Source organism: Canis lupus, chromosome 2, assembly GCF_011100685.1.
Source record: "Canis lupus familiaris isolate Mischka breed German Shepherd chromosome 2, alternate assembly UU_Cfam_GSD_1.0, whole genome shotgun sequence".
Lineage (NCBI taxonomy): Eukaryota > Metazoa > Chordata > Mammalia > Carnivora > Canidae > Canis > Canis lupus.
The window spans coordinates 19,755,069-19,769,767 of record NC_049223.1 but is presented as its reverse complement, the minus strand read 5'-3'; the positions used below and the strand labels follow the sequence as shown (position 1 = coordinate 19,769,767).

At 34.8% G+C, this 14,699-nt stretch overlaps 1 long non-coding RNA gene across 2 annotated transcripts in view; it reads left to right on the top strand.

The window, feature by feature from the left end:
• The first annotated feature begins 4,742 nt into the window (after window positions 1-4,742).
• LOC111091466 overlaps window positions 4,743-14,699 on the top strand; it is a 46,935-nt gene continuing 36,978 nt past the window's right edge. For both annotated transcript variants that reach the window (XR_005355285.1, XR_005355286.1), the window contains exon 1: window positions 4,743-4,874. This is a non-coding gene — a long non-coding RNA (uncharacterized LOC111091466). The remainder of the gene's footprint in view (window positions 4,875-14,699) is intronic.

The following is a 14,699-nucleotide window of genomic DNA, read 5'->3' as shown; positions in this document are numbered from 1 at the left end:
ATTCCATCAACAGGTGTCTTTCTCATGGTCTATTTAGTGCTACTTTTTTTGGATTTTTGTGCTTTTTATTGGTGACATTGTTGTTTAAAATGGCCTCTAAGCATAGTGCTAAAGTGTTCCCGAAGGTCAAGAAGACCATGATGTGCCTTATAGAGAAAATATGAGTGCTTGATAAGCTTCCTTGAAGCATGAGTTATAGTACCTTTGGCTGTGACCTGAAAGATAATGAATTAACAATACACACTAAATAAAGTGTCTTTAAACAGAAAGACTCATTAACCAATGTTACACATTAACTGGTTGATGAAAATGTCATGACCAGAGGCTCACAGGAACCTCATCTGTATATCCCTTAGGAGCAATGGTTCTGTATTCACTAATTTAGTGTTTGCAGGGACTTTATAGAAAGAATATAACTGACACCAATAACAAAAATCGACTGTAGCTTCTTTCACGTTCCTATTACATTGTTGGAGAAGGCATATAAAAAGATGAAACCATGGCAATACGGAAGTAAGGCCAGCACTTAACATTTTCTAGTAATCAGTAGAAATTTCCATGAACTACAGAGTGGATGGAGCTGGATTTCAGAGTTCTCACTGAACACAGGTCAAATCTTTTCTTATCTTGTCAATATTCCTACTCTGTCAATGAGCACAGGGAGCCCCAGGAATTGGTTGAGTGAAGATGACTGGAAGGAAGATTGATGGCATAGCAAATTGTAGGAAATATATTTTTTTGTGTTTCACTTTCTCTGAGTGTCTGGTCCCATCAATACCACCTCCATTTAACATGTAACACACTATACCCAAACCTGAGGCTTGGCAGATGGAGAAAGTTCAAACTACATGAAGCATAATTCCATTTGCATGGACACTAGGTATCTCTCAGGCAATAACTAAGATTCTAACAGTCTAGCCACAAGCAGGAGCTTTGTTGCCAAAGGATGATAGCTTTGCATTGAAGAGTTAATTTTAAAAAATTTTTTCTGAGTTATTGTTTTAAAATTTTTTCTCAAATCCAGCACTTTTCCACTACAGTTATTTTATTGGAGTTTACCAGAGCATGCACACACTGTACTTGGTCTGGTACCAAGAGCAACCACTCTAAGGTTCCTTGAGTTATGGTAATGGGGCAGTAGGCTAAATAATGGCATAGCCTGGATTACCTAGAAAGCATTCCACTGCTTCTGGCCACACAGAAGAGGTAAATGAGTCAAAGTTTCTGAAAAGATATTTTACCTTTAAAATCCAAAGTTACTAAGCAGGTAGTGGGTAAGGAGTTCAAGATGTTCAATTACTCTTCTTCTTGGAGCTAAAATCCCTACACGATCCGCCGGATCTTCAGAAACTTCACTAAAGTTATAGCTTCCAATCATATTTATAACAGCTAGAACTTCAAGATGCCTGCCTTTCTCCAGAGGTATATAATACGATGCCACAAATGTAGCGGACCAGGATGATATCCAGTGAGAGCATGAGACTATTTCCATCATGCTTCTCGTCCATTTATTTCAATTACCACAGGAGACTCAAAGTTCCTGTATCTTCTCTTGTCACCTGAATCTTTATCCCCAAGGTGGTTTTGTACATCCTTTAATCTGACCCCATCTCTACATATTCCCAACATTCAAAACCCTTGTACTATGCCCTCTGGAATTCACACTGCATCACCAGCAAGATCGTTTGCATCCTCGACTTGTTTCCAAGTGTTCTGTTTACCTTCTCATCTTAAATGAAGTTTATTCTCTCCAGGATACTCTTTATATGCAGGCCTCAGAGGGTGGTTGTTTTCTCTCTTACATTGCTTATACCATTGGTTCCTCTTGTTCTTCTAAAGTCATTCTCCCTGTATACCCCTTACTTTCTCATTTTTACTATTTTCAAACTCATGCCATGAACTGAATCCATGCAACATGCTAAGTTCCCTTTGTTTTACCCATTTTCAGGCTTCCAGGTTTCTTCTCGCATTTCTTTTTTTTTTTTTTTTTTTATAGATCCTTGTTGCTTTCTTTTTTTTTAAAGACTTATTTATTTATTTTAAAGGGAGAGAGAGAGGGAGAGCACGAGTGCAAGTGGGGAGAGGGGAAGAGGGCAAGAATCTTCAAGTAGACCCCTCACTGAGCACTGTGCCTGACACAGGGCTTGATCCCACAACCTATGAGGTCATGACCTGAGCCAAAACCAAAAGTCAGATGCTCAACCAACTGAGGTACCTTGGCGCCGCTCCTTGTCACTGTTTCTAAAACTACTTTTATAATAATTCACAGTGATTTTTATATATAAATAGATGATCCTTCCAATATCTTGGTCTCTTAGTACCTGATCTCTTTTCTGTGAATGAGCTTGTTGTCTCTTCTCTCCCCAGGCCCTGTAGACATGCTCCAGACTTAGTCATGACCAATAGCTGCACAGCCTCCATAATCTTAGTTTTAAGTGTTCACTCTTTTACCACCACCTCCCACTTTGCAGCTCACGTTCTTCAGTACCCTAAGTCTAACATTTTTTTCAACCCCTCTAGGTCCTATAATTCAGTGATCCTCCTAATGCTTCACTGTCTCTCAACCCTTTCTTATAGTTACTTTCCTTCTTAACAAGCTTGAATTCCTTGGTCCATCATTATAACTCCATTGCTTTTACCGTTAGCTACCATGCTTCCTCCAACCCATATCTAACCCTATCCAATTGTCCTCCAAAGTAAAACCTCAACACTACTTACACTCAACCTTGGCTATTCAGGACCTTTGTGTTGCTGAGCCTGTCTAGAAAAAAAAAAAAGACCCAACTATGCTAACTGGATCACCAACCTCAAATGATTGCTGGAAATGTTGTATTTCCAGCATTTTATTTTCTGTTTATTTACTGTCTCTTTCTCCCTTTCTCAAGTGATCATTTTATACTGAATTATCTCTTCTCAAATCACTGACACCCCTTTAGTAGTTCTCACTTTTTTGGATGATCTTGCTTCCTCTCTCTGACCAAATTGGAATAATAAGAAGAGAACTTCTATAAGCTCCCATCCTGCCTTATCTCCTATTTCCATGTCTGTGCTCCCACCTAAATAAAGTCAGTACTTCCACTTGTATTTTGGATGCTATTTCCTTGTGCTACAATAATGACTACAATAATAATGTATCTACATGACTACAATAATAATCTCTCCCCTCTCCTTTAAAAAAGGAGAAACTCCACATGGTTCTATATGCCTCCTTGCAAATGCCCCTTGCCAAACTTCCTTGAAGAGTTGAATCTCCTTGCTGTCTTAAGTCTCTGGAATTGATTGAAAAGTCTTCTGAGGCTAGAATTCAGTTACAGGAAAAGGGAAGGTAAATGAGGAAAGGAAGAAGAGACATAGGCAAAGCATCTGCAAGTCACTTACAGCAGATTCTTGTCTCTTAAATCTAACCCTAATAAGTAAGCAGCTTCCTTTCGCCTTTTCTTACCATTGAGAGGCTCCTTTTGTCAGTGCCTGAGTCAGAGTTTTAAGGCTACTGACCTAAACCTTTCTGCTGAACAGAGCCAGATGTAGACTCCTCAAGCAGACAATAAATCCCATATAACATATTTCTCCGAACTCCCATTTCCTTTTGGTCATGAAGACATTTATGAAGTCACACAAATTGGGTTGTGGAAAAAAAACAATAATTTACAGAATTAAGCAAGCATAGGATAGGAATGAAAGTGCAAATTTTTCTCCAGTTTCTTTTTTAGATTTTTGGGTTATAATTCTTCTTAGCTACAAAAAACTCTAAGAATTAAATATGTGGCTCAACAGGGTGCGTTTTGTAGCTAAATGCTAACAATTACTTTGCCAGAGTTATCCTGAATACTTTTGCAGTTTAAGTTGTGTAGATGGCAGGTCATTGTATTCTCTACACATCGCACATTTTTAGGAGCATTTCAGCTATAGCTAGATATCTAAATAAACAGCTTCCTGGATTGAAAACACTTCTACATTTTCTTTAAATCCTACAGGTTTAACCTAATATGATTTGCAAATTACTTTTAAAAAATGAATTATGTATTTCTCTATTAAATCTTTTGAGTAACAGATTCCCTTTTCAAGGTCCCTTAAGATGACCCTTAAGCCACCCTTGAATATTTATTTTTAGTCTGTACAATCTTGAATGATGAAATATTTGAAAACATCTCATCACAACTTTTAGAAAACTTTGAGATGAATTTGCAAAGTCACATATTTTGTTTTCTTTGACCCCAAAAAGTTGAATTTATGTGTCCTGGTTTTTCTTTTGAAGAGAAGAGAACCAATTAGTCACATGCTAATCAGAACTTTTGGATTGAATGTATAATGAATCATTTTTTCAAATCAATCATTAATTTTTACTGGAGAGCCAACTCTGACACAAATTGCTATGGGTCATTTAGGAAAGGATAACAAGAAGCAACGTCTATCAGAAATGAAAGATCCATATATTTTCTAGAAGCTGCCTGCTTCAAGAGGTCCTTATCTTATTGATTCTCATTCTTCCATGTCTAAATTTCTGGGCTCACATCCCAGTTTCTGACCCATCCCATGAGAGACAGTTATTGCCATTAAGTGTTCCAAAATGTCTTTGGGTTTCAAGGCTCAACCTCTGCTCTGGACAACCATGCTGAGGAAACTTACAAAGAAACTTAGGTATCATCAAGCCACCCCAGGCCTATTACTACTGTGAAGTCATTGTGAAGTAAGAATACTAATTACATCCATTCATTCATTCATTCATTCATTCATTCCACCAATGCATGTGATCCTCTAGCCACTCAACAAACATGTGCTGAGAATGTTAGGCTACATACCAAACATTAAAAACACATATGTGATTAACACACAGCTGATGTCATCAATGGGCTCACCTTCAGCAAAGGAAACAGGTAAATAGATAATACAAAACAATCTGGTAAGTTATGTCTGCAAGCTTCTAAATGAATGGTCTTGTTTATTAAAAAAATTTGATTTCCAAAATATTGATTGTGTTTGATAACAGTTTTAGACATTTTCTTGAAAGGTTAACTTAATACTTTTTACTATGAACTTGTTCATTATTTTATTCTTTCCCGTTCTCTCTTCTGGGTATTAAAAAAATTGTTTTTGGCTTATTATTTTTAAAAATATACCTTTAACAACCAATTTGTTATTTTTACATAATGTTTAAAAATAATCAAGTTGAAACATCAATGTCAGGCAGACTATAACACAGATGATGAAGGTCCATTTGAAGTATTTTATTTTTTCTTTTTTTTAAGATTGATTGATTGATTGATTTTAGAGAGAGTGCACACACACATGAGAGAGACAGTTGGGGAGGGGGAAAAGGAGAGGGGCAATAGGGAAACTCAAGTAGACCCCCCACTGAGCACAGAGCCTGGTGCAGGCTCTGTCTCCCCACCCTGAGATCAAGACCTGAGCCAAAACCAAGAGTCAGATGCTAAACTGACTGAGCCACCCAGGAACTACTAAAATAATTTTAAAGAAAAATTGAGGTGATTCTAAAGAAATAAGATTCCAGGGAAACAATGAAAATGACCTCTTCAATAAATTGTACCTAAAACTCCAAATGATCATCCAATTTGGACAGTTATGAGTTGAATTATGGTTCTGATTACTGCTCTATTGATATTGACATTGATGTTTAACTTTATTTTCTCCTTAGGGAGGAGTTAACATAAAGCAAAATTTTTAGTGTACTTAAATGTGAGAATTATTTGTTACCAGGGGACATAACTAACCCATTGTCTCAAAATATTAATTTTAAGCTTATTTTCTTCTTTATATAGTCTCTGAAAGAAATGCTGACAACAGATCGCCTAAATGAAATTTTATCCTTCAAACTATTCTTTCTTGAGTGTTTTATTTAGCAGGAGTTCATGAGGTTTGTGTTTTCTATAATTATAAGCCTAGAAGTGGGATGCACTAAGATTATTCTTAGGATACAGTCCATGGTGAATTATATATTGCTCCATGTACCATCTTTAGAACTCCACTGAAGAGTTCTGAATGGTTACCTTCTAGGGATATTTAGAAAACTTCCTTAGTTTGATGTCCAGTATCTATGCTACTACATATCTTCTTTGAATTACTACAGGGTTAAGTCTTGATATATCCATTTTAAGTTGAAAATATATTTAATTTGTTTAATCTACTGATCGTATAAACTTAGCTTACCTTAAGCAAACACTTACATGAGACTATAGTTGGGCAAAATCATCATACACAATTTTATAAAAACAGTATTGATTATCTCATATAATTTATTGAATATTATGCTGAAAGTGAAAACAGAATGGTTGTGGGCCAAAGAATGGTTTTAAGTGTATCAGTTGTTTGCTGTCATGATCATGTGGCTGACTGGGAGCTGAGGCTCAGTGGCCCTCTCCAGCATCATGACATTATCTCTAATCCTGGAAAAGCTCCAAATTCAAAATTCAAAGGTTTCCACTGAATATCACTTTCACACCATTGTAAAGTTGAAAAATTGTAAGTCAAGCCATCAAAAATTGGGGACCATCTATGTTTATTTATCCTATAATATACTCTTAAAATTTCAATACAACAGTACTAATATTGGTACTAATAATAAGATACTGAATGCACTTTGATTCCCTGATTCTTTAGCCTTCAAGTATATTCCATTACAAATATGCAGTCAAGATGTTAATAGAGGAAAATGGATTGCAGAATACTGGGAAACTCTTTGTTTTCTGGTAATCTAAAACCAGTTCTAAAAAACTAAATGGTAGTTCTAAACCAAAACAAAAATTTAATAATAACAGTCTCTGGAAAAAAAAATACAGTCAAAATACCATGTTTCAAAGTCGAGAAAATTTGTCAGTGTGTTATGTTATCAACTTTATGTTATTTGTATGCAGAGAATAATTTCTTTCAATTTATTTTTAGTATTTAAGGATTGTTTTCCTTTCCTTTTGATTTTATGTTGTTTTTAAGTCGGATAAGACATGTATATGATTCCAAAGCCATAATAATAAAACTAAGTATTTTCACAGAAGGGTCAATTCAAATCCTGTACTCTCCATTCTGTTCTCTTTCTCCCAATTTAGGACACCAATTTTATTAGTTTTTGCTTTTTTTCCAGTGATGTTTTTGAAAAATATAAGTAAAATGTATTCATATACAAATGTATTGATATTTCTCCAGTTGCTTAAATATGAACACTGTTTTCCACCTTGCTCTTTTACTTAATGATATATTTTAGAGATTGGCCCATATCAATATGGAGAATCACATGCCTTCCTCTTTACAGTTGCAAATTACTCTAATTTGTGAATGTCCTATAGTTCATGTAACAAATCCTCTGTTTTTGAATATTTGGATTCTTACTAGTCTATTGCTTCTCTAAGTAATATCACAAAGAATATCCTTGTATATATGCCATTTTATGTTTTTGCTTGTGTATCTTTGTGATACCTTTCTTAAAACAGGATATTGAGCCAAAAAATAAATGCATAAGTAATTGAGCTGTACCCTTTTATTTTTTAAAATAGTCTTCTAGTCCTTATCCATATATATGGATATTTTAAGTAATTTCACTCAAATTTATGAAGATTTTTATGTTTATACTTAATATGAATGTTCATGTTTCTACATCTCTTCATAATTAATTTTCATTATTCTAAAATAGTTCATCATTGATGAATGTATCAACATCATTTTTATCTTCTATATCTTTCCTTCCTGCGTAAGGAATATTAGTTAAACTCAGTGTAAAACACACAAGGAGTTGTATTTCTGTGGATATATGTATGCATACATAAACATTTCTGTGTATCTCTCAGGACATGTAATTGCCTACATGTTTCCATTTTTCAACTTGCTCATGCAAAATTTGAAAAAATTATCCCTGGATTTCAGATAATAGCAGTTTATCTCAGATTATAGAGGTCAGATAGTGAAGAGGTAGACTTGATCCATGTGATATTTGGAGCATAAAGATTGACCATGACCAGGAATTCACTGATGAAATTAGAAATCACCTAAAGTCACTTTCCTTCACTTACTTTCCACTCTTTCCTTTTCACCTTGCTTGAGTGAATGTGCTATGGGTCAAAAGGAAGAATTGCTTCCTTGGACCTGATACACTTGACCCCTTGTCACTAGCCCTCAAAAGTCCAATACTCCTTCTTGTGCAGTTGACCCCTACTGATCCACATTTGTGTCAGGACTTTCTTTTTTCTCCTTCTAGTTTATCACTGTAACTGTGTTTAAATTAAAAAACAATTTATGAAAATGTACATTGAGTTGATTTGTCATCAGAATCTCTGTACAGTCTAGGAGATAAATTTTGCTACATTTTTGGTCTGTTTTTCTACTTCATATAGCAAAAATCCCAAAATTGAAAAAATGAACTGAGAACTATAAGTGAATATAAAAATTACTTTAGCTATCGACATATAGCTAAATTAAAAATTATTCTCTAAATGTTACTATGAACATTTGGGTGTTTTAAATTTTATATTTCTTAATCCAACTCAGAAGCATCATGAATTTTTATGGAAAAAATAGAAATACAACTTGGTAAAGCCTAATACAAATCACCCAGCTATTTATAAACACATGATTTACACAATGAATAAAGTCAGACATCATATTCCTTAGCTGTTTTTACATTAGAAACTTATTGTCATACAAAAATCTATAGCTTTTCTCTTAAAATATATATCATACAAAGAGAGAAGTAGAAATATTTTATTATAATTGCCAGCATCACACTTTAATGGTAAAATGATTCAAAAATTATTAACATTGTCACCAAAGCCAAGACAGATGTATTTGTTATAGATGAAGAAATCCATGAAAATTGTGTTAAAGTGGATGTGAGAGTCACTTAAGATTATTTACAATACAATTATCTAGGACATTTGAACTGAAAAGGAAACAAAAAGGACACAAATGGACAAAAAAATAAATGACAAAGAGAACTCCTTCTTTTTTTCCTTAAAGGGAGGCCAGTAAGGAAGGGAATCAGGAGCATTTAAAATGTAATAGAGTTGTGTGCAATTTTTTTCCAGGACCGAGAGCCACAGTGTTATCTGGTGAAAAATGAATATGAGACATTTATTGCTGCTGAGGGATTCCCTGGGCCGCCTGCGATAGGTCTGGACTGAGGCTTTGCTTGAAGGTTATGTGAAGACTTTGTCATTCAAAGTCAGCACCACTGACAAGCACTATCCTCAGTAGGGCTAGCCTGAGCTCCAATGGATAAACAAAGGGGCAAGATATATTAGAAAGTGCTTGGAATCCTTCTGCCTCCTCACAATTAGTCATTCAGATTTATGGTGTATGATTTTGACTCACTCTGGCCAGGGTCACTGATCTTGCTATAAAAAGGCTCATCATCAATAAATACACATTGATCACACGTATCAAAATATGCACAATCCCATGCAGGCATTACAAAAGAAAACCAGTCATTAAATTGTGGTCATACTCATTTTCGATCCCAAACAACCATTCTCCACTTTGATCAACCATCATTTTCAAGAGACCCAGTACTAAATAAATTTTTGGCTCTTTCTAAAAAGCAAATTCATTCTTACAGACCAGAGATTTACTGCTCTAGAGGATATTAAGAAAAAAATGTTCCACAGGTTTTGAAGGCAATCTTTAAAAAGAAATCCCAAAATGATTTTGAAATGCCAGCATCATTGCAATAAATGAAAGTTTTCCCAAGATGATAACTTTGAAATAGACAACCTTAATTTGGGATTTGCATGTATGCATTTGTAACTTCTGAAATCTTCATCAGAATATCAGTTGTTTTACCTGATAATGCCCCAACTACTGATTTGTGTCTACACTATGAAAAAGAGGATCACTCAGCCATTAATCTTCACCATTTCTAAATGGCTACTCTACTAGTTTGTCAGTCCAAAAACCTTACAGTTAACCCAGACTTCTTTTAATTTTTTATATCCCAGAACCAATCTAACAGGAAATCTCAACAAGGAAATGTAGCATTTTAGAAGTGTAAAGAAATCTACCCAGATACATTACAGGAGGTCCCTGACTTATGATGATTCAACTTAGGATTTTTTGGCTTTATGATGGTGTGAAAGCAGTCCACATTCAAATGAAACTGTACTGAGAATTTTGAATTCCGGTCTTTTCCTGGGTTAGTGATACATGATATGATACTCTCTCATGATACTGGAGAGTGACAACCACAGCCCCCAGTCAGTCATATGATCACAAGGGTAAACAACTGATACATGGACGACTATTCTGTACTCACATGTCATTTTGTTTTTTCACATTCAGTGCAGTATTCAATAACGTACATGAGATAATCAACACTTTATTATAAAATAGGCTTCGTGCTAGATGATTTGGCCCAACTGTAGGCAAATGTAAGCATTCTGATCACATTTAAGGTAGACCAGTCTAGGCTATGATGTTGGGTAGATTAGGTGTATTTAATACATTTTAGACTCACACAATTTTTGACTTATTATACATAATCACGTTATAAGTAGAGGAAGATCTATATATCTAAATTCTAGCTAAAAATTATTTTTTAAATGTACAATAGAGGTGATGGAAAGTTAAGCGATTCTTTGTTGATTAATAATGTTGAGAATATATGGATCCTCAGTGTTATGTTTGTCCTGAGGTAAGTGACTCTGCCCACTGGCCTAGAACCTGCATTTTGAAGGGTCATAGGAGTAGTGGAGAGGAGTCAAACAGACGCCTGCAATGATGGGAAGCTGGACTGGAGACCTGACCCAGAAAGTCTCCATATCCTGATATAGGAGGGATCTGGATGAAGGAAGAAAACAGAAATCATTTTTTAAGAATTTCCTACCACAAACTCACATTAGGACCTGGATGCATACTCTGTGTAGCAAAAGGGCAAGCAAAAAGTTTTTGTCACTCTTCATTTTTCACTGTAGGGTCATCCTCTTCTCTCTGATTACTTAGGCCTGAACACTTAGTTCTTATTTCTCTCTACACTTCCGGGTGCATATTCACTCATAAATACATGTCTCTCTCCTGCCTAAATTCCCAACTTAAATATCCGACTGCCACTAGGCATCTCCATTTGGATACCTAAGAGGATTTTCAAACTTAACAGTCTTTAACTAAATTTCTGATTTCCCACCATTCCCCACCAAATCTGCTCCACCTACATCTTCCGCATCTCAGTTGCTCAGACCCAAACCTTGGAATCATCTTTCACACTCCATACCCAATCTGTCAGGAAATTCTGTTGGATCTACTTTCAAGAAATATCTATTATCTGAGCAATTCTCACCACCCACTGCTAGTTCTCCTAGTATCTTGCTTGGGTTCTTGCGACAGTCTCCTGATATGTCCCTGCTTCTATCTTTGCTTCCCTGCAGTCTATTCTCAACATAGTAGCTGCTGTGATCCTCCTAAAATATAAGACCAATCACGTCATTTTCCTGCTCACACCTTACAATTGCTCCTGGCTTTCCTCAGAGTATAATCAAGTTCTTATAATCCCAAAGGTCCTACAGGACCCGGCCAAACTGTCTTTCTGATCTCATATCTCATGACTATTCTTCTCACTTACTCCTTCCAGGCACACTGTCATCCTTGATGTTTCTGGAACACATGATGGCCATACCCACAGTAGGACCTTTTGTCTTTTGGAAAGCTCTTAACTCAAATACCCTCATGTCTCACTGCCTTACTTTCATCCAGGCTTTCCTCTTATATCACCTTCCTCATGTCTGCTCCACTGACCACATTCTATTTGAAATTGCAACTCACCCCTTCCCTTGCTTTCCTGCTTCTTTTTCTCCCATGTGCTATTCCTTCCATGGCACATATCCTCTTCTAATATACTGTACATTATTACATTTATTTGTTTATCATCAGTGTTGCTATGTTAAAATGTAAGCTCAACAAGGACAGGGATCTTGACTGCTTCATTCAATAATTTCTCCAAAGTATCAGAATCATCCATAACACATAAGAAGTACTCAAAAAGATCTGATAAAGGAATTAAGTGAAGCTAGAAAAATCATGATGTCCAAATAAGAAATGGACAACAATGAAGAAAAAAATCACAGGTCACTCCTATTCACAAAAAATAGAGGTAAAAATTCCAATTGATAAAAATATATGTAAAATACACTGGAATTAAAATTTAAAGAAATAAGGGAATTTTTTAAAGATGTAAAATTCAAAAGAAGCCACAATCCAAATGCTCTAAAATATAAAAACTAAGTTTAGTGTAACGATGTAGAGTTTTATCAACACCAAAAATTTGATTAATTTTATTATTATAACAATACATGATTATCTCACAAAACAAGGAAAAAAGCACTTTGTAAGGTCAAAATTTTTAATGTCTTTTGGTAAATTAAGAATAGAATAAAATGTTTTCAATCTCCTAAAGGGCTATCACATTCAATGAAAAATTTTATAAGTATTTTCCTTAAAATTGAGAAATAAAACCAAGGAAGTCTGCTCTCACCATTTATGTGCATTATTTTCCAAAAGGGATTAGTGATCTAAGACAAGAAGAATAAATTGAAATGGTAAACATTAGAAAGAAAAGAAAAATGTCATTAATACCAGTCTGAAAAGCATGGACTTTCAATACATTGTACTGTGACAATTTCTCATCCATATGGAAAGAATTCAAGTGGATTCTTCCCTGATAACACATTCAGAAATAAATTCTAGATAGTTCCAAGATTTAACTGTTAAGCACAAAATGTTAAATTTTAAAAGAAGATATACATTGTCATAATTTGGGGAGTAGGAAATAATTTTTAAATAAGTTCCCAAAGGAAAAAAAAGAAAAGCAAAGAAAAACGATGTTTTACTACATTCAAGATCAAAATTTCTAGTTATCAGAAAACATGATAGAGAAAATGGAGCAAAAAATAGGAAAGATAGGGCGCCTGAGTGGTTCAGTTGATTAAGTGTCTACCTTTAGCTCAGATCATGAACCTGGGGTCCTGGGATCGAGTCCTCCATTGGGCTTTGTGTTCAGCATGGAGTCTGCTTGTCTCTTTCCCTTTGCCCCTCCCACCACCTGTTCTCTTTCTCTCAAATAAATGAATAAATAAAATCATTTTAAAAATGGGGAAGATACTTGCATCCCATATAACAATTAGTGACTATGCACCAGAAGATATTAAGAATATAAATTAACTACATATATTCAATCCAATAGAAACATGGAACAAAACCACCAACTGACTTTCTCTAGAAGAGGAAATAATAATGGTTACTGTATATATGAAAAATTGCTAAGCTGCATTAGATTAGTAAATTGCACATTAAAGCCACAAGAGGACTTTATATTCCAAATGGGGCGAGAAAAATTTAATAAACTAAGAATATTAAGTATTGGTGAAGATTTAGAACCAAAAACTGTTTAACATTGCTGAGTGTAGTATAAGTTGGTTTAACCTCTTTAACAATTTGGCATATCTAATGAAATTGTAACCTAGCAATTCTGTAGGTATATCCCCTAAGAAACTCTTGAACAGTTGCTCCAAGAGACACCCACTAGAATGATCATGTTAAATCATCAAGTTAGGAACTGTGAAAACATCTGAGATTTCATCCTGCTTCCAAGGTAACAAGTTAGCCAATCACTTTCATAGATACTGGCAGAAAGACACAGGGGTATCAAGGTTAGAAACTAAAGACAGTTTATTATTCACAGCAAAAGTCAGAGTAACATTGTAGCCCACAACTTCCACAGGATGATGTGGTCAGGGCCAGGTGTTGTTCAATCAATGAAAATGCGTTACAGAGAAGAAGCCTGAGATTAAGACTGATTCATGTAAGGGCTGCTGACAAACCTCCCCATCCTCCCTTCCAGAGAGTGACATTATCCTACCAGCCTGAAATATAAGCAATTCTCTCTGGGGAAAAGAGGAAGTCATCTCTGTCTTTATGATTCTGGAAAGTCTTTAGGGAGGTGGATGTCTCTATTTTTATTATTTGGGAACACAAGTTAGTTCCAGAGCAAGGCATTGTCCCCATGTTTCCAAGGCTGTTTGTTTATTCAAATATTCTTAAAATGGTAATACCGGAGCATATTGGCTGTTAGTGCCTAGAGGTTTAGCAATAACAGAGATTAATAGAGAATTATATCCTCCCAGTTCATAACAGCATGATTTATAATAGTACAACAAAGCAAAACAAAACAACAATGCTTAATGACAGAAACTTAGGTAGATATATTGTGAAATATCTAAAGAAATACTATGCAAAAGTTAAGTTGAAATCAACTATATCTTTTATCTACATGTATGAATCCTATGTTAAGAAGCAGAGAAATACACAAAAATGTATATTTATCTGAGTTCAGAAACAGGTAGGACCAGTAAAATAGTTTGATTTGTTGAACACATAGAAAATAAAATTATAAAGGAAAACAAGAGAATAGTTAACATAAAATGGTATTTAACTTTGAGAGGAAAGAAAGAGAATATGTTTAGGGATGGACACAGGATATTCCAAAGGTATTGGTAACATTTTATTTCTTGAGATGGATGATAGGTATTCTTTTTATTAATACCCTTTAAATTGTGTATAAAAAGTTATATACAGTCTTTCACATATGTGATATATTTGACAATTAAAAAAAAGTCAAAAATAGTTCAAAAACTAGATTAGAAATGGGATAGAGTAAAAGGAAAAGAAATCCCTTCTATATGGAAGAATTCCAGACCAATATTTACTATATTTAC